The following is a 21882-nucleotide window of genomic DNA, read 5'->3' on the forward strand; positions in this document are numbered from 1 at the left end:
ATGCCTGGCCGTCCCTTCTTCACTCAGCTATTCGTCCAGTTTGCGGTTTCTTTTATTTTCATTACAGTCTTCATCCATAATGGTCAGTTACACGATTATACGGTAATTCTTCCAGCCTTAATTACAATCTTTAAATCTCCGCATTTAACATACAAAATTAAACTAAAAGGGAAACAGGGAATGCTGTGTATTGTACGAAATTGGCTGACTGTAAGACGGGGACGTATACAGTATTATCTTGTAGGATTTCCCTGGCTACTATAACTACATTATGATCTGTCATGTGGTAGAGGAAAGACCTAGTAGCTCTGTGAATATCTGTTTCCTGTGAGAGATGTGGCTGTATGTAAAGGGGGCGGTACTTTACCATCTTGATAACTGTCAGGAGACACATTATACAAAAAAAGCTCTGCTCAAGTGTGTGTGTGTGTGTTTTTTGTGTGTGTGTGTGTGTGTGCTATTCTAAATGTTTGGAATATTGCTGCATCCTTGGTGTGTGTTTGCCTGTGCGTGTGTGTGTGTGTGCTCCCTACTCAATGTACTCGTGTGATATTTGTGTGTGCCGTGTGTGTGTGCACCTATAGTATGTGTGTGCGTGCATGCATGCTTATGTGTGTTTGTTTGCTGAATGTTTGTTTGCCTATGCGTCTATGTGCGTTTGTGAGTGATTGAGTGAGTGTGTATTACTCGTTTGTGTGGTACAGTATTTGTTTCTGTGTGTGTCGGTCATGGCAGCAGTGTGATGTGGGCGAAAGCTCCAGTTCCTTCGCAAGGCAGCGTTGTCAGCACTGGAGAGCTCCTCCTATGAGACCGCTCAAGTTCCCCCATAAGGCAGCGCTGTCAGCACTGGAGAGCTCCTCCTGTCATTCATGCCATCTGAAATTTGGGCTGTGAGATGAAGCAGGAGACAGGTATCCGTCGGAGGGCCTCTTTCTTCTCTGAGCCGGGGGAATCGAGGCGAGGAGGGCTGGTTTGTGGTGTGTGTGTGTCTGCGTGCGGGCGCGTGTGTGTGTGATGCTAGTGAAATATTCATACATGAGTAGGGTTTGACAAGCTCCACTTGACACTTTCATACTCATTTTCATCTCTCACTGTTCATCACAGCACTCCAGTGGAACACTGTACTCTTGACATGTATAGTAGTTATTGGTTGCCTACAGTTTAACATGTAGTTACAGCATGTACAGTATGTATGTATACAGTATGTTGTCGTGACTGAAGTAAGAGTACCACATACAATTCAGTGTCTAGATACAGTATACAGTATGCAGGATAGTATCTATTCTGATGCCTAGTCACTTTACCCTGCCTTCATGTACATATCTACCTCCAATACCTCGTATTCCTGCACATTGATCTGGTACTGGTACTGCCTGTATATACGTATATATATATTTTTTTTACCCCTTTTTCTCCCCAATTTCGTGGTATCCAAAGTTTTAATAGCTACTATTTTGTCTCAAAGGTCTCAAAGGCAAAGGTTGAAAGTCATGCGTCCTCCGATGGGACACTGGGACACTGGGACACTGTAAAGTCCATGGAGAATAAGAGCACCTCCTCCCAGCTGCCCACTGCACTGAGGCTAGGAAACACTGTCACCACCGATAAATCCACTATAATTGAGAATTTCAATAAGCATTTTTCTACGGCTGGCCATGCTTTCCACCTGGCTACCCCATCCCCGGTCAACTGCCCGGCACTCCCCACAGCAACTCGCCCAATCCCCCCCATTTCTCCTTCACCCAAATCCAGATAGCTGATGTTCTTATAGAACTGAAAAACCTGGACCCCTACAAATCAGCCGGGCTAGACATTCTGGACCTTCTCTTTTCAAAATGATCTGCTGAATTTGTTGCAACCCCTATTACTATCCTGTTCAACCTCTCTTTGTATTGTCTGAGATTCCCAAAGATTGGAAAGCTGCCGCGGTCATCCCCCTCTTCAAAGGGGAGACACTCTAGATTCAACTTGCTACAGACCTATATCCATCCTACACTGCCTTTCTAAGGTCATTCGAAACTACTAAGGTCTTTGCATACTACTCGCCAACAAGGTTGATGAAATCCGAGCAAGGGTAGCATTCCAGAGAGACATCAGAGACTGTAATGTTTTTTGCTTCACGGAAACATGGCTCACTCGGTGCAGCCAGCTGGTTTCTTCACGCATCGCGCCGACAGAAACAACCATCTTTCTGGTAAGAAGAGGGGCGGTGGGGTATGCCTTATGATTAACGAGACGTGGTGTGATCATAACAACATACAGGAACTCAAGTCCTTCTGTTCACCTGACTTAGAATTCATCACAATCAAATGTAGACCGCATTATCTACCAAGAGAATTCTCTTTGATTATAATCACAACCGTATATATTCCCCCCCAAGCAGACACATCGATGGCACTGAACAAACTTTATTTTATTCTTTGCAAACTGGAAACCACATATCCTGAGGCTGCATTCATTGTAGCTGGGGATTTTAATAAGGCTAATCTGAAAACAAGACTCCCTAAATTGTATCAGCATATCGATTGCGCAACCAGGGCTGGTAAAACCCTGGATCATTGCTATTCTAACTTCCGTGATGCATATAAGGCCCTACCCCGCCCTCCTTTCGGAAAAGCTGACCACGACTCCATTTTGTTGCTCCCTGCCTATAAACAGAGACTAAAACAGGAAGCTCCCGCGCTCAGGTGTGTTCAACGCTGGTCCGACCAATCTGATTCCACGCTTCAAGACTGCTTTGATCACGTGGATTGGGATATGTTCCGCATTGCTTCCAACAATAACATTGACGAATACGCTGATTCGGTGAGAGAGTTCATTAGAAAGTGCATTGACGATGTCGTTCCCATAGCAACGATTAAAACATTCCCAAACCAGAAACCGTGGATTTATGGCAGCATTCGGGTGAAACTGAAAGCGCGAACCACTGCTTTTAACCAGGGCAAGGTGACCGGAAACATGACCGAATACAAACAGTGTAGCTTTTCCCTCCGCAATGCAATCAAACAAGCTAAGCGTCAGTATAGAGACAAAGTAGAGTCACAATTAAACGGCTCAGACACAACAGGTATGTGGCAGGGTCTACAGTCAATCACGGATTACAAAAATAAAACCAGCCCCGTTACGGACCAGGATGTCTTGCTCCCAGACAGACCAAATAACTTTTTTGCCCGCTTTTAGGACAATACAGTGCCACTGACACAGCCCGCAACCAAGACATGCGGACTCTCCTTTACTGCAGCCTATGTGAGTAAAACATTTAAACGTGTTAACCCTCGCAAGGCTGCAGGCCCAGACGGCATCCCCAGCCGCGTCTTCAGAGCATGCGCAGACCAACTGGCTGGTGTGTTTACGGACATATTCAATCAATCCTTATCCCAGTCTGCTGTTCTCACATGCTTCAAGAGGGCCACCATTGTCCCTGTTCCCAAGAAAGCTAATGTAACTGAGCTAAACGACTACCGCCCCGTAGCACTCACTTCCGTCATCATGAAGTGCTTTGAGAGACTAGTCAAGGACCATGTCACCTCCACCCTACCTGACACCCTAGACCCACTCCAATTTGCTTACCGCCCAAATAGGTCCACAGACGACGCAATCGCAACCACACTGGACACTGCCCTAACCCATCTGGAGAAGAGGAATACCTACAGCTGAGCATTTAACACCATAGTACCCTCTAAACTCGTCATCAAGCTCGAGACCCTGGGTCTCAACCCCGCCCTGTGCAACTGGGTACTGGACTTCCTGACGGGCCGTCCCCAGGTGGTGAGGGTAGGTAACAAAATCTCTACCTCGCTGATCCTCAACACTGGGGCCCCACAAGGGTGTGTTCTAAGCCCTCTCCTGTACTCCCCGTTCACCAACGACTGCGTGGCCATGCACGCATCCAACTCAATCATCAAGTTTGCAGACGACACTACAGTGGTAGGCTTGATTACCAACAACTACGAGACTGCCTACAGGGAGGAGGTGAGGGCCCTCGGAGTGTGGTGTCAAGAAAATAACCTCACACTCAAAGTCAACAAAACAAAGGAGATGATTGTGGACTTCAGGAGACAGCAGAGGGAGCACCCCCCTATCCACATCGATGGGACAGTAGTGGAGAGGGTACTAAGTTTTAAGTTCCTCGGCGTACACATCACGGACAAACTGAATTGGTCCACCCACACAGACAGCATCGTGAAGAAGGCGCAGCAGCGCCTCTTCAACCTCAGGAGGCTGAAGAAATTCGGCTTGTCACCAAAAGCACTCACAAACCTCTACAGATGCACAATCGAGAGCATCCTGTCGGGCTGTATCACCGCCTGGTACGGCAACTGCTCCGCCCACAACCGTAAGGCTCTCTAGAGGGTAGTGAGGTCTGCACAACGCATCACCGGGGGCATACTACCTGCCCTCCAGGACACCTACACCACCCGATGTCACAGGAAGGCCATAAAGATCATCAAGGACAACAACCACCCAAGCCACTGCCTGTTCACCCCGCTATCATCCAGAAGGTGAGGTCAGTACAGGTGCATCAAATCAGGGACCGAGAGACTGAAAAACATATTCTATCTCAAGGCCATCAGACTGTTAAACAGCCACCACTAACATTGAGTGGCTGCTGCCAACACACTGACTCAACTCCAGCCACTTTAATAATGGGAATTGATGGAATTTGATGTAAAATATATCACTAGCCACTTTAAACAATGCTACTTAATATAATGTTTACATACCCTCATCTCATATGTATATGTAAATACTGTACTCTATATCATCTACTGCATCTTTATGTAATACATGTATCACTAGCCACTTTAAACTATGCCACTTTGTTTACATACCCTACATTACTCATCTCATATGTATATACTGTACTCGATACCATCTATTGCATCTTGCCTATGCCGTTCTGTACCATCACTCATTCATATATCTTTATGTACATATTCTTTATCCCTTTACACTTGTGTGTATAAGGTAGTAGTTTTGGAATTGTTAGGTTAGATTACTCGTTGGTTATTACTGCATTCTCGGAACTAGAAGCAAAAGCATTTCGCTACACCCGCATGAACATCTGTTAACATGTGTATGTGTACGATTTTTTGATTTGATTTGAAAGCTTACCTACCATTTCGATTCCCACCTCCGCTATGCAATCTGGTTTCAGAGCTGGTCATGGGTGCACCTCAGCCATGCTCAAGGTCCTAAACGATATCATAACCACCATCGATAAGAGACATTACCGTGCAGCCGTATTCATCCACCTGTCCAAGACTTTCGACTCTGTCAATCACCACATTATTTTTGGCAGACTCAACAGCCTTGGTTTCTCAAATGATTGCCTCGCCTGGTTCACCAACTACTTTTCTGATAGAGTTCAGTGTGTCAAATCGGAGGGCCTGTTGTCCGGACCTCTTGCAGTATCTATGGGGGTGCCACAGGGTTCAATTCTCGGGCCGACTCTCTTCTCTGTATACATCAATGATGTCGCCCTCGCTGCTGGTGATTCTCTGATTCTATGTCTATGCAGACGACACCATTCTGTATTCTTCTGGCCCTTCTGGCCCGCACCTGCCAGCATCACTACTCTGGACTGTTCGGACTTAGAATATGTGGACAACTACAAATACCTAGGTGTCTGGCTAGACTTTAAACTCTCCTTCCAGACTCACATTAAGCATCTCCAATCCAAAATCTAGAATCGGCTTCCTATTTCGCAACAAAGCATCCTTCACTCATGCTGCCAAACATACCCTCGTAAAACTGATCATCCTACCGATCCTCGACTTCGGCGATGTCATCTATAAAATATCCTCCAACACTCTACTCAACAAATTGGATGCAGTCTATCACAGTGCCATCCGTTTTGTCACCAAAGCCCCATATATTACCCACCACTGCGACCTGTACGCTCTCGTTGGCTGACCATCGCTTCATACTCGTCGCATACCCACTGGCTCCAGGTCATCTACAAGTTTCTGCTAGGTAAAGCCCCGCCTTATCTCAACTCACTGGTCACCATAGCAGCACCCACCCATAGCACACGCTCCAGCAGTTATATCTCATTCGCCGCCTTTCCTTCCAGTTCTCTGCTGCCAATGACTGGAACGAACTGCAAAAATCACTGAAGCTGGAGACCCATATCTCCCTCACTAGCGTTAAGCACCAGCTGTCAGAGCACTGCACCTGTACATAGCCCATCTGTAAACAGCCCATCCAACTACCTCATCCCCATACTGTATTTATTTATTAATCTTGGTCCTTTGCACCCCAGTGTCTCTACTTGCACATTCATCTTCTGCACATCTTCCATTCCGGTGTCTAATTGGTATATTGTAATTACTTTGCCACCATGGCCTATTTATTGCCTTACCTCCCTTATCTTACCTCATTTGCACTCACTGTCTATAGGTTTTTCTTTTTTCTACTGTATTATTGACTGTATGTTTGTTAATTCCATGTGTAACTCTGTGTTGTTGTATGTGTCGAACTGCTGTGCTTTATGTTGGCCAGGTCGCAGTTGTAAATGAGAGCTTGTTCTCAACTAGCCTACCTGACTAAATAAATGTGAAATAAAAAAATAAATGTAAAAACACAGTCATGGGAAGCACAAATACAACGTCACAAATCACCCAGAAAAACAGTTACCTTCATCCTCAAACAAGTTCCCAATCAATACTTTAAATTGCCCAAATGCCACAAAAACATCAATTTTCTTCCAGCATTTCGATGCCTTAAAAGTAAAAGCAGATTTACCTAGCTTGGTGGAGACCCTAGAAACCTCCGTATTATACATGGAGTTCTATACCTTCAGGACCCCAATGCTATAGTTAATGTTATTCCAGATGGTTAAACTGATCCATCAAACAAAGTGACCAGGTTAGGCAGGCAAATTGCACCATTAAATCCAAATTAGATTCCACTCTCCAAATGGGGCGGAAGGTCTCAGAACACTTAATTCATTTCTACCAGATTAGTGGTGGAATATTCTCTAATGTCAATAACAGAAATGCTGCTCTCCTGACAGCAGGCATCTTTTAATCCAAGCTACTCACAGTGAGACAGCATTGATTGCTGCTGCCATGCTCTGCATAATTCAGCCATGCTGCTCATCCTCATAGAGCAATAAAAATATTAGCCTCAGGGGAAAAAGTAAACAGGAGAGTGAAAGTTGCAAATCATCACTTCATCCTCTTTTATTTTTTTCTCCAGTAGCGTCTCCATAGCTCATCATGAGGACGAGGCCCTATCTCCACATTCTGCAGAAATATCAATATAGATTCATGAGTCTCCCTGAAGCAAGGTCCTCAGCTAATTAAATCTGTAATCACTTTGTAGTGTAAAAACAGCAGAGGGGGGGCTGCATGTTGAAATGAGGGCCAGTAGAGTTTTACTTAACAAAGAAAGATAATTGGGTTCAGGGCCATTCGTTCTCCTGATAAAATACAGAGGTTTCTACTCCCCATCAGGCTACTGATATCAGAATTCCCCCTGAAGAGAGAGAGAGAGAGACAGAGAGAGAGAGAGAGAGACACCGAGAGAGCGAGGGAGAGGCACAGAGAGAGAGAGAGAGACTGAGAGAGGTTACATGGAGGAGCAAGACACCGCCGTCAAGGGCACGACAGACAAGCACTCGTTTTGTCTTGAGGGTTTAAGTCAGTGATGGAATGGAGAAGGTAATGGGATTCAGGGGAGCTCCAGACAAAGCTGGAATTCTAATGGAGGACAGAGGGAGGAGATACTCTCTGTAGGAGTGCATGAACGCCTTTCATCTCTGGGGTATGGTTCAGTCTATCAAGGTGCTGCATGTTTTAGTGCTGCTTTCGTATGACCCAGGTACTAGCATGCTCACACGTCTCACTTTGCTATTCACCTATACACCACCTTGGACCCAGCCGAACCGTATAATTAAAATGAATATATTCTCAGGCAGATCACTTGCTCATGTTATGTGGACTGGCAAGCCTATTGGGTGAACCATTTGGACTTTTTGATTTGTGACACAATGAAAATGTGTACAACGACGTACTCTCTCAGACTCAACCTCTTTTATCATGGTCCTTCGAGATGGATAGGAACAGTACAAACTCTCTCCAGACATCATCAAAACGATGAGATGTTATTTTCCTTTGGGGTCACATGACAAGAAAACATAAACTCTCTCTGGAAGTATTCATCATCAGTGAGCTGAGCCTTCAGGTTGGCCCCTCCTCCTCTTCCGTGTTACTGCACACTCTTCTGTGTTACTCACATGTGTGCCCTTTCCCAGTGCACATCATGTAAAGGACTCAGACTGGGTGAGAGGAGAGGCAGGCCAACCACAGTATGTCGGGGTTATCCATACCCTGGAGGAATGTCCATGGTGACCTGATTTCCTCCTGTTATGTCCCACATTTCCTGGGCCATTCGCTCTCCGATTCTCTAATCCACCTGATCCTGACCGCCACTGCCATTTTGTGGAAAATAAAAATGTAAATCAGAGAAATCTTGAGCTATCATGAGAACAATTTTGTATTTTACTCATAATCCATCTAACCTTAGACGTGAAGTGTTCTCGACTCCCTGTAGAGATGTCTGTTCCCTTCTTTGATTCTGACCAATAATTAAAATCATAGAAGTTATAAGAAACAATAACTCTCAGGTCATCTTAGATCTGGTTTTGAAATTACTCTTTGAATTACATTGATAATGATGTTGCTTGTTGTTTCCAACATCAGTGGAATACATCAGCAGAGGGTTTTGAAGAGCCCGCCACGGTCCTCCTCATTCCTCGGTCTCATGCTGTCACATTTATTACCCAGATCTGAGTTATGGTCTGTTGATTCTTCACATCTTCAGTACTGTCTTTCATTTTAGCATCTGGGCTTAATTGGTGCGATGCTGTAAAGCCACAGCTGCTCTGTCTGTTAGGGCAATAAATTACCCCAATTAGGAGGCAAACAAAGGGGCTTGGCTGTCTGATCAATGCTGCAGCCACTCTGGTACACACCCATAGGTAGAGGCTGAGTCCCAAACGGTACACTATTCCCTACATAGTGCACTACTTTTGAGCCCTATGGAGTCCTCCTCCCTGATCAAAAGCAGTGCACTGTAGGGAATAGGGTGCCGTTCGGGACGCAGGCAGGGAAGGACATGCTGTAACGAGGCTTCATTGACACTGAGTTTATCTCAAACACCTGTGTCCCATTTTGGCCTGGAATCCAACTGCTTCCTGCATCATCTGCATCAGGAAGCATATACCATGGATGAGATTTAAACAGACATTTTGACGGCATCCACCTCTGATGAAAATATATTTGACTGCAGGGTGTAGTACGCCAAGCAGTTTAGAATGTGTGTTGGCCATAACATGGTAACAGCACCTCCGCTACTGCTTCACATCTACAGTATGTTTGAGCGCCATAGCAGAAGCATCATATTAAAACAAAGAAAATATAGGACTAAGTACCTAATCTGTGTATTGAGTGTAAATTACAGAGCTGGTTGCATATGGGGTTCAACATATACATTCTATAATACAGTCTATAATCCCACCCCAATGCCAGTAATCACTGGATAATCTCCACAGAAAGGAGGGAAGGATACAGAGGAGGAATAACAATAGAAACACCTGTGCCACTTCACAGTTACTATGCCGTAAACCATCACTTTATTCTTCAGTTGGAAAACATTGCCATTTACCCTCTCCATTGCTACATGATATGACATATTAATGTGAAACTGCAAAATACTTTGGTTCTAGGTCCACTGTATTGCAAAGCACCATGACTCTGTCAAGCAAGTCTGGCAAGCGAGAGGTAGCCTAGCCGTTAAGAGTGTTGGGTCAGTAATCGAAAGGTTGCTGGTTTGATTCCCTGAGGCAACTAGGTGAAAAATATGTCAATGTACCCTTGAGCAAGGCACTTAACTCTAATTGCTCCTGTAAAGTGCTATGGATAAGAGTGTTTGCTAAATTACTAAAATTAGATTAAAAGCCATGAAACAAACAATAGAGAAAGGAGATTTCTTTTTTTTCAAGTTTTTTGTCCTGATCTAATCATCTCTCTCTCTTTACATCTGGCCCAGCCACACCATCCTTAATCTCTCCACTAACGGAGGCCTTAAGAACTGAACACTCCATTAAGCCGGACAGAGTTTGACAAGAACAATGAAGTGCGCTTTTTCCTGTGGCCTCGAGTGTCTGTCTGAATAATGAGGGGCATTGTGGACCCTCCGCATTCTCCTTCTCCTTCCATCCGATTCACTCTTCCTCTTCCTGTTCCCTCCATCTCATTCACTCTTCCTGTTCCCTTCATCTCATTCACTCTTCCTCTTCCTGTTCCCTCCATCTCATTCACTCTTCCCCTTCCTGTTCCCTCCATCTCATTCACTCTTCCTCTTCCTGTTCCCTTCATCTCATTCACTCTTCCCATTGAAGATCCAGTCTGGAGAGAGAAAGGGTCTGGAGAGAGAAAGGTTCTGGAGAGAGAGTCTGGAGAGAGAGTCTGGAGAGAGAGGGAGAGAGAGGGCGAGAGAGCGAGCGAGCAATAGAGTGTGTGTGGGGGGGTCTCGGGATCTGTGATTGTCTCAGAATAGAATGGTCATGTAAGACCTGTCACTCTAATTTTGGGAAAAGTGAATTGGATAAATTATGTGTGGGTTTTTCAAACCGAGACCCTCATTTTTGCCATTTATATCCTGCGATGAACAATGGTAAAAAATGTTTCAGTTTAATGGTTTTAATACACAGATTAATACACAAATATGACAGAACAGTGTTGAGACACCGCAGCACAGAGAGCTACACAGTATAGCGTGTCAGAGAGATATTATTATTGTGATTCATCTTTGAGGCAAGCTAATATTATAAACTCAGTCACACCCACCCACAAACTGGGTTTATTGTATTCATTTATGAAAGGGGAACTCTATGCTGTAATCTAAACAAGTGGATTGATCATTTAATTCAAGTATCTTGCTCTTCGGAGGAGCAATTAAATGGTTATTACCGATCAACAAAATTGTTCTAACCAACAGTCCATGAAATTGAGAATATTTTTTATATTAAAGTAAGAAGACGTTTTATATCTAATTACAAACCGAGTCCGAGCCCTGAATGCTTTGGCTGAAAGCCTTATACCACGGCTATGACAAAACATTTATTTTTACTGTTCTAATTATGTTTGTAACAGGTTTATAATAGCAATAAGGCACATCGGGGGTTTGTGGTATATGGCCAATACACCACGGCTAAGGCCTGTATCAAGGCACTCTGCGTTGCGTCGTGGGTAAGAACAGTCCTTAGCCGTAGTATATTGGCCATAAACCACATCCCCTCGTGCCTTATTGCTTAAGTAACTCACTCAGAGGCACAACCAGGAATGGTGTAGAAAATGTTCACACTTTAGAGTCCACTTATGAATGGAGAACACCTTTTGAAAACACCCATTCTCTGTATGTTTCCTTCTGTGTTATAGCTTTGGGTGCCCTTATTTCCCCCATTCCCTGTGTTTCAGGCTGCTGTCTGAAAGAAATGCCTTGTCTTAGAGTTTTGTGGATATGACTAACAGGGTCATCCTGCTTATTATGACAATACTGTTATGATAATGGAAGTGAGGGTCTGTGCTATGGTAATGATGTTGTGGAAATGGATCGCCTTTATTATACATGGCACTATGGTCTTATGGTAATGGTTAGCAAGGTCATCCTATACGGGCTATGGTGATGCGTGGTTCAGATGTTTGTTCACCCGCCCGCAATTGCTTATAACACATCCACAACCGTGTGACTATATGTGATAAAGTGAACATCTGAGGCCCACACTCGACCCTAACCTGCAAATATTACATTTTTTATATTTTTTATTTCACCTTTATTTAACCAGGTAGGCCAGTTGAGAACAAGTTCTCATTTGCAGCTGCGACCAGGCCAAGATAAAGCAAAGCAGTAAGACAAAAAAACAGCACAGAGTTACACATGGGATAAACAAATGTAGAGTCAATAACACAATAGAAAAATCTATGTACAGAGTGTGCAAATGTAGTAAGATTAGGGAGTTAAGGCAATAAATAGGCCATAGTGGCGAAATAATTACAATTTAGCATTAACACTGGAGTGATAGATGTACAGATGATGATGTGCAAGTAGAGATACTGGGGTGCAAAAGCGAAGGGGGAAAAAACAAAATGGTGTTGGAGGTAGTTGTGTGGGCTATTTACGTTCCAGAGTCAAAATTTACAGTCAGTGTCCAGATTTCAGATAGGCTACTATTCCATTTAACCCATCTGAACAGTACAGTTACCTCGACTTGTCATTTTGAAGTCTCTGTCTTATGACTGTAGAATTTGTATAGCGCCTCACAAATCATCACACATAACACTGCTATCATCATCTTTTACCACTTCACCAAACATTAGACTAATGTTCTGGCCCTTCTATTCATTTTGAACTCTATTTCACAGCTTTTCTCTTATTGAATTAAACTCCTACATTTTCCTTTTTGCCTCAGTGGATCGACGTAAACTTTTTAATTGTTGTGTATTTGACATGCTACAGCCCTAAAGCTGAGGCTACGTACTAACGGCAGATAAAAATTATGAAAGACAAAACCACAGGGACTGTGGGTTATGAGTCATCCAGCGCATCACTAATGTATGGTGTTATGGTAATTGCTTGCGAGGGCATCCCTTATGGGTGATGGTGATGGTGCTATGGAGATTAAGAGAGAGTGTTGTCCTCTATATATTACTGTATATAACTGTATATAACCGTATGATGATGGTTTTGTTGTAATGAAAAAGGGGGCGGGGTGTTCTACTGTGTGCTATGATAATGGCGTGAAGGGCATGACCCGTGCAGGCAGCGTGAATATCCAGAGTAACAAAGACAATGTGCTGTGTGCATGTGTGTGTGTGTGTGTTTGTGTGTGTGTGTGTGTGTGTGTGTGTGTGTCCTTGGGGGTTTGTGTGTGTATATATGTGTCTTCTTGTGCATGCAGCAGAGACGGAGCAGCAGAGAAAGAGTGAGAGAGGCTTAGTTAGCTGTCTGTTTGGCGCTCCACCACCCCTGTGATGTATGTTTATGGCCCATCATGGAGAGCCAATTACCCTGCCTCTGTGTGGGAGCACCACACCATCTCATCTCTGCCATCAGTGTCTCTGTGCTCTGCGTAGAGGGACAATCAGCCACAGTTAGACTAGAGAGAGAAAGAGATAGAGAGAGCGAGAGAGAGAGAGAGAGAGAGTGAATGACAGTTAGACTAGAGAGAGAGAGAGAAAGAGAGAGAGAGAACAACAGTTAGACTAGAGAGAGAGAGAGAGAGAGAGTGAACGACAGTTAGACTAGAGAGAGAAAGAGAGAGAGAGAACAACAGTTAGACTAGAGAGAGAGAGAGAGAGCGAACAACAGTTAGACTAGAGAGAGAAAGAGAGAGAGAGAGAGTCAGCCACAGTTAGACTGGACAGAGAGAGAGAGAGTCAGTCACAGTTAGACTAGAGACTAGAGAGAGGCAGAGTGGACATCGTAGGCAAAGCCAGCGTTTTTCCTTTACCAGGGCAACTCTTGAGAGGAGAGTCATCTTCAAATGTAAGGCAGTGTACTAGTCACAGTGGGAAACTTAGGGGAGTTGTGACCTTATTGTTTGCTGTACTGTTTGTTGTATGTGTGCGCACGCAGAAAATGAGCTACTCTTTCGCATGCAAGCGCAAGCTGCACATACGCTACGGTACATGTGCTCCACACGCTCATACACACACACACAGAAACACACACGGTATAATACATTGATGTATACATTGGCACATACACACAGGGTACAGAGATGAACAATGGAATGCCGATGTGCACGGTATAATGAATTCACTTCCTGTGCATTTGACTGACTCTCTTTCTTTTTGACAGAAACAACTGAGGAGCATCTGTTTGTGGATCCAGTCCATGTCAACCTTCAGAGCAACCAGACATCTTCCCACTAACACATCTGACTTCTGCTGAAAGGTACTGTAATATTGAAGGATATTACTATATTATTAATCAAGATTTGGTAGAAGTAGTTTCAGCCGTGGATAGTTTAATAGTTGGGTCGTTCCACCAATTGAGAACCTTTTGGGTAGTGTAACTTGGTAAGAAATATATATACAGTACCCGTCAAAAGTTTGGACACCTATCTCAGTCAAGGGTTTTTCTTCATTTGTACTATTTTCTACATTGGTTCCAACCGCCGTGTCTTTGTGGCCTCCACAATCTCCCGACCTCAACCCAATTGAGATGGTTTGGGATGAGTTGGACCGCAGAGTGAAGGAAAAGCAGCCAATAAGTGCTCAGCATATGTGGGAACCTTCAAGACTGTTGTAAAAGCATTCCAGGTGACTTCCTCGTAAAGCTGGTTGAGAGAATGCCAAGAGTGTGCAAAAGCTGTCATCAAGGCAAAGGGTGGCTTTGAAGAATCTAAAACATAAAACATATTTTGATTTGTTTAATACATTTTTAGTTACGACATGATTCCATATTTGTTATTTCATAGTTTTGATGTCTTCACTATTATTCTACAATGTACACTACCGTTCAAAAGTTTGGGGTCACTTCGAAATGTCCTTGTTTTTGAAAGAAAAACACATTTTCTGTCCATTAACCTTTCTGATCTCCCCATCCCGGATCCGGGTTCGTGAATACAGACTCAAGCTCATTACCATAACGCAACGTTAACTATTCATGAAAATCGCAAATGAAATGAAATAAATATGCTAGCTCTCAAGCTTAGCCTTTTGTTAACAACACTGTCATCTCAGATTTTCAAAATATGCTTCTCAACCATTGCAAAACAAGCATTTGTGTAACAGTATTGATGGCTAACGTAGCATTTAGCATTAACATTCAGCTGGCAACATTTACACAAAAAAACAGAAAAGCATTCAAAAAAATCATTTACCTTTGAAGAACTTCAGATGTTTTCAATGAGGAGACTCTCAGATAGCAAATGTTCAGTTTTTCCTGAAAGATTATTTGTTTAGGACAAATCGCTCCGTTTTCTGCGTCACGTTTAGCTATGAAAAAACCCCTGTATCCAGGATTGTGTAAATCTATCAGCAAGCTCATTAGCATAACACAACGTTAACTATTTATGAAAATCGCAAATGAAATGAAATAAATATGCCATCTCTCAAGCTTAGCCTTTTGTAAACAACACTGTCATCTCAGATTTTCAAAATATGCTTCTCAACCATAGGAAAACAATAATTTGTGTAAAAGTAGCTAGCTAGAGTTAGCATTTCGCGTTAGCATTTAGCGTTAGCATTAGCGTTAGCATCCAGCACGCAACATTAACAAAAACATAAAAGCCTTCAAATAAAATCATTTACCTTTGAAGAACTTCTGATGTTTTCAATGAGGATACTCTCAGTTAGATAGCAGATGCTCAGTTTTTCCAAAAAGATTCCTTGTGTATTAGAAATAGCTCCGTTTTATACATCACATTTGGCTACCAAAAAAAATCCATAAATTCAGTCCTCAAAACGCAAACTTTTTTCCAAATTAACTCCATAATATCGACTGAAAACATGGCAAACGTTGTTTAGAATCAATCATCAAGGTGTTTTTCACATATCTCTTCATTGATACATCGTTCTTGGACACATGCTTTCTCCCCTGAATCAAATGGTAAAGTGGAAGCAGCTGGCAATTGCGCACCGAATTCGACGCAGGACACCAGGCGGACACTTGGAAAATGTAGTCTCTTATGGTCAATCTTCCAATGATATGCCTACAAATACGTCACAATGCTGCTAAGACCTTGGGCGAACGACAGAAAGTGTAGGCTCATTCGTTGCGCAATCACAGCCATATAAGGAGAGAATGGAAAACAGAGCTTCAGAAATTCTGCTAATTCCTGGGTGATGCATCATCTTGGTTTCGCCTGTAGAATGAGTTCTGGGGCACTTACAGACAAAATCTTTGCAGATTCTGAAACTTCAGAGTGTTTTCTTTCCAAAACTGTCAAGAATATGCATAGTCGAGCATCTTTTCGTGACAAAATATCGCGCTTAAAACGGGAACGTTTTTTATCCAAAAATGAAATAGCGTCCCTAGAGCTCTAAGAGGTTAAAATAACATAAAATTGATCAGAAATACAGTGTAGACATTGGTAATGTTATAAATGAATATTGTAGCTGGAAACCGTTGATTTTTAATGGAATATCTACATAGGTGTACAGAGGCCCATTATCAGCAACCATCACTCCTGTGTTCCAATGGCACGTTGTGTTAGCTAATCCAAGTTTATCAAAGGCTAATTGATTATTAGAATACCCTTTTGCAATTATGTTAGCACAGCTGAAAGCTGTTGTGCTAATTAAAGAAGCAATACAATTGGCCTTCTTTAGACTAGTTGAGTATCTAGAGCATCAGCATTTGTGGGTTCGATTACAGGTTCAAAATGGCCAGAAACAAATACCTTTCTTCTGAAACTCGTCAGTCTATTCTTGTTCTGAGAATTGAAGGCTATTCCATGCGAGAAATTGCCAAGAAACTGAAGATCTCACACAACGCTGTGTACTACTCCCTTCACAGAACAGCGCCAACTGGCTCTAACCAGAATAGAAATACGAGTGGGAGGCCCCGGTGCACAACTGAGCAAGAGGACAAGTACATTAGAGTGTCTAGTTTGAGAAACACAAGTCCTCAAGTGGCAGCTTCATTAAATAGTACCCGCAAAACACCAGTCTCAACATCAGCAGTGAAGAGGCGACTCCGGGATACTGGCCTTCTAGGCAGTTGCATAGAAAAAGCCATATCTCAGACTGGCCAATAAAAAGAAAAGATTAAGATGGGAAAAATAACACAGACACTGGACAGAGGAAGATTGAAAAAAGTGTTATGGACAGACAAATCTAAGTTTGAGAAGTTTGAATCACAAAGAAGAACATACATGAGATGCAGAAAAAATTATAAGATGCTGGAAGCGTGCTTGACGCCATCTGTCAAGCAGGGTGGAGGCAATGTGATGGTCTCGGGTGCTTTGGTGGTGGTAATGTCGGAGATTTGTACAGGGTAAAAGGGATATTGAAGAAGGAAGGCTATCATTCCATTTTGCAACGCCATGCCATACCCTGTGGATGGCGTTTAATTGGAGCCAATTTCCTCCTACAACAGGACAATGACCCAAAGCACAGCTCCAAACTATGCAAGAACTATTTAGGGAAGAAGCAGTCAGCTGGTATTCTGTCTATAATGCAGAGGCCAGCATAGTCACCGGATCTCAACCCTATTGAGCTGTTGTGGGAGCAGCTTGACCGTATGGTACGTAAGAAGTGCCCATCAAGCCAATCCAATTTGTGGGAGGTGCTTCAGTAAGCATGGGGTGAAATCTCTTCAGATTAACTAGAATGCCAAAGTTCTGCAAGGCTGTAATTGCTGCAAATGGGGGATTCTTTGACGAAAGCAAAGTTTGAAGGACACAATTATTATTTCAATTAAAAATCATTATATATATAACCTTGTCAACGACTTTGACTATATTTCCTATTCATTTTGCAACTAATTTCATGTATGTTTTCATGGAAAACATGGATATTTCTAAGTGACCTCAAACTTTTGAACGGTAGTGTAAAAAATGGTCAAATAGAGAAACACTTTTGACTGGTACTGTATATCCACAGTGCATTTGTAAAGTATTCAGACCCTTTGACTTTTCCACATTTTGTTACGTTACAGCTTTATTCTAAAATGTATTAAATCGTTTTTTACCCTTCTTCCCCATCAGTCTACACACAATACCGCATAATAACAAAGGGAAAATAGTTCATTTTTTTATTTTTGCAAATTTATTACAAATAAAAAAACAGAAATATCACATTTACATAAGCATTCAGATCCTTTACTCAGTACTTTGTTGAAGCACCTTTGGCAGCGATTACAGCCTCGAGTCTTCTTGGGTAAGACACACACATGTTTTTGGGAAGTTTCTCCCATTCTTCTCTGCAGATCCTCTCAAGCTCTGTCAGGTTGGACAGGGAGCATCGCTGCACAGCTACTGTATTTTCACGTCTCTCCAGTGATGTTCGATCAGGTTCAAGTCCAGGCTCTGGCTGGGCCACTCAAGGACATTCAGATACCACTCCTGCATTGTCTTGGTTGTGTGCTTAGGATCGTTGTCCTGTTGGAATGTGAAACTTCACCCCAGTCTGAGATCCTGAGCGCTCTGGAGAAGGTTTTCATCAAGGACCTCTCTGTACTTTGCTCCATTCGTATTTTCCTCAATCCTGACTAGTCTCCCAGTCCCTGCCGCTAAAAAATTTCCCCATAGCATGATGCTAACACCACCGTGCTTCACCGTAGGGATGGTGCCAGGTTTCCTCCAGACGTGACGTTTGGCATTCAGCCCAAAGAGTTAAACCTTGGTTTCATCAGACCAGATAATCTTGTTTCTCATGGTCTGAGTCCTTTAGGTGCCTTTCAAGTGGGCTGTCATGTGCATATTACTGAGGAGTGGCTTCCGTCTGGCCGATCTACCATAAAAGCCTGATTGGTGGAGTGCTGCAGAGATGGTTGTCCTTCTGGAAGGTTCTCCCATATCCACAGAGGAACTTTGGAGCTCTGTCAGAGTGACCATTGGGTTCTTGGTTACCTCCCTGACCAAGGCCCTTCTCCCCCGATTTCACAGTTTGGCCAGAATCTTGGTGGTTCCAAACTTCTTCCATTTAAGAAGGATGGATGCCACTGTGTTTTTGGGGACGTTCAATGCTGCAGCAAAGGGTCTATATACTTATGTAAAGAAGGTATTTCATTTTATTATTTGTGGTACATTTCCAAACATTTCTAAAAAACTGTTTTTGCTTTGCCATTATGTTATATTGTGTGTAGATTGATGAGATCCCCCCTAAATGTGATCAATTTAGAATAAGGCTGTAACATAACAAAATGTGGAAAAAGTCAAGGGGTCTGAATACTTTCCGATTGCACTGTATATTTCCCCTAATTTTAACATTCTGTCATAAAGACGACATGTTCAACTTCATAAATAGCATGTTTTTTTGTCCGAAGAGGTTAAATAAAAAGACTATAGTAAGTGTTTACTAAGTGCCAAATAAAGTAACAGGATTGACATTTTCATCTTAAATCGGCCATAAATTCCCTTGTGACTGAGGAAATGGAAGTTTGGAAGGGTCCACAGAGGGACATGTCAAAATATTGAATTTGGGCAAGTCTTTATTCATATACATTTTTTGGGATGTATTCAATTTACCATTTGGTTTATATTAAAGGACACTTCATTTAATATAACAGGCTTTTAAAATGCAATATTGATGCACAATTTCTAGTTAAAATGTCGAAGGGATGCAAAAGGCGCTCTTTTTGTGCAGCGACCCATTTGTTTGTTCTTCTCCTTGAATTTCCCTTATACTGTACTTCTCCATACATCAGAGAAGCTACTGTAGCCTACAACTCAGTGTAGCAGAGCGAATTATGCCTCTCGCTGTGATCTGACATTATAAAAGGTGAACACAATGAGAAAGTGCTGTCTCACTGTCGCCCGCATACACTTAAAAAAAACATCTCCTAATTAGCGTTTACAAATGGGGTTTTCCTTTCCCTTCTGTGGTACAGACACAGAATATCGCATTATCTCTGTCTCCATCTGTGGAGGCTGGTGGGAGGAGCTATAGGAGGACGGGCTCATTGTAGTGGCTGGAATGGAATAAATGGAACAGTACCAAACATATGGAAACCACTTTTGACTCTGTTCCGTTCATTCCATTCCAACCATTACAATGAGCCCGTCCTCATATTTCTCCCCCCCACCAGCCTCCACTGGAATCTGGGAGGAGGTGAGGCGGATGACAAAGGAGAATTTCATCCTCCTTTTTGTATTTTATTTTCTATAGAGATAAACAGTGTCAGAGAGTGAGATATATGAGAGGGTGGAGGTTTTAGAAGAGGTGAAATGGGGGATCGAACCCTGGTCTCCGGGGTAGTATATGTGGTCCTGACCACCGATATGTGTTTGGGAGGTGGCAGCAAAGACTGAGGACACTGGCTCTCGGGACTCTATTTTTGTCTGGCATTAAGCCAAAGCAATTGTCAAAAACACGCTTGTTCGCAATTTTGACCTGTTAAAGCTGGCACTCTTGTATTTTCAAACCCTAGCGCTAGGATTGGTAATTTACCTGTCTTATATGAGCTGGCTTTCCCAGAGGTAGGAAGGGTGGCAATATCTGAGGTGTGTCCTTAAAAACACGTACCAAAGTGCCAATTTCAGTTTGGCTGGTGGGGAAAGCTGGTCTTGTGGTTGTGGTTGATTATGGCATGATTTTCACAACAGGGGTGCAGCCTCTCCAACCGTATTTAAAAACATAAAAAAACAAATGTTTTTTCCCCATTTAAAAAACAAGCAGAGCCTCCCCTCCTCTCACTGTACTGCAGGCTATTTTCTTTGTCCTGCTCAATGCATTCACCAAGTAGTCGAGACTATCAGTAAAGGGTTTGGCTCATGAGACTGCTTTGAAATAAATCTTAATCACCAAAGCTTTACTAAAATATTAAGTTTGGGAGCAGCAAAAGAGTGAGTGGACATACCCCCTTTTATCTATGTAGGCTATTGTATATTATTAGTCCTGTTAATATTGTGGATGTGGTTAAAAAAAAATCCAATTCAAATGTTTCATTCCTATAACGCCACATCAATGGTAGGCCTAGGCTATATATTTATTGAGAACGTGCCTCACACATACAATACATACGTAAAGGCCTATACTCATTTGATCCAGTTACAACAATGTTGACTTTCAACACTCCAAACATATTGAGCAAACACTGGATGATTTGTTTTACTTCTGCTATTACTGTAGCCTATGCCGTTTAATCAATAAACTGTAGTATCAATCTACAATGGACTAGGACGAGAATATTATGTGCCTCCAGCTTAATTGGAGTTGATGACAATGCAAAAGACTGTCAATAACCTACAGAACTTGAGACAAACACATGCAGTATGAAGCCATGAAAGCCTTGATTGGCCAATGAGTGGCCAAGCCCTCATCACACCTACAACCAGCTATTTGCTCTCATAATTCCTTCTGTGAAAATCAGGATAATAAATTCTGACATACCCCCAGACCTATAGCGCTACAGCCAGCGCTTAGATTTACCATAGCATTAGGTTTGTTGAAGTCGAGCCCTCGGAGTGAAAAGGCTTTATTTTCTGCCTATTGTATCTACACACTGTTGACAGGATCAAACAAGGACAAAGCTGTGTTTGTGTTGGCTGGCTGAAGAAGTACACTTGCCCAGAGGGTTTATCAAGAGGGAAAATATTGACAGCAAACAAAGCCACTGTTGCACTTTGCTGCTGTTATTGCTTTTTACACTTCTGTGCTACAGACCGTAGAGTCACTATGTAGAACAATTGTCAACCGACAGCCAGAGTATATATGTTGTCACTGACAGTGGCACAGCCTAGACGGTTCTCAGGGCCATGTGGAGCTTCTTACCAGTGTATGTGCGCAAACAGTAATGAAGCTTTAGTGTTGTCATAGATTGTAAGTTGATTGTATAACTTTCAAGTTAACAGGTGGTTCACGCAACAGTTTGAATAGCTTCTGGTTTTTGCTGGTGTCTCAATCTTCCCATTCTCCAGTAAAAAGCCATTGTTAGTTGATTTTCGGACTGGTGGGAGGCGTCATTTACTGACAGAAGCAAATGTGATACATACTTTTCCAATCAACAGATGTGAGACATTTGAATGAATGAGACATTTGACATTCTTTAAGTAACTTGAAACAGTTTAAAGTGAGAATGAAGGGAACCAGATCTATGTCTGCTCGAATGGAGCAACACTGATGTGGGCGATGTGCATTAAAGATTTATGCAAGCAGCTGTTCTTCCTACAGGACAGACAGCAAGAACCAATGCCTATGTGCT

General features: G+C 42.7%; 1 protein-coding gene across 2 annotated transcripts in view; it reads left to right on the forward strand.

Annotated features, from left to right (window-relative positions):
• The window catches only part of LOC110499683 (alpha-1,3-mannosyl-glycoprotein 4-beta-N-acetylglucosaminyltransferase C), a 173527-nt gene that overhangs the window by 82108 nt on the left and 69537 nt on the right, over positions 1–21882 (forward strand). For both annotated transcript variants that reach the window (XM_021576735.3, XM_021576736.3), the window contains exon 3: positions 13870–13965. The gene's annotated coding sequence lies outside the window, so the exon portion shown is untranslated. The remainder of the gene's footprint in view (positions 1–13869; positions 13966–21882) is intronic.

This window comes from Oncorhynchus mykiss, chromosome 2, assembly GCF_057628025.1.
Source record: "Oncorhynchus mykiss isolate SJ-2025 chromosome 2, ASM5762802v1, whole genome shotgun sequence".
Taxonomy (NCBI): domain Eukaryota; kingdom Metazoa; phylum Chordata; class Actinopteri; order Salmoniformes; family Salmonidae; genus Oncorhynchus; species Oncorhynchus mykiss.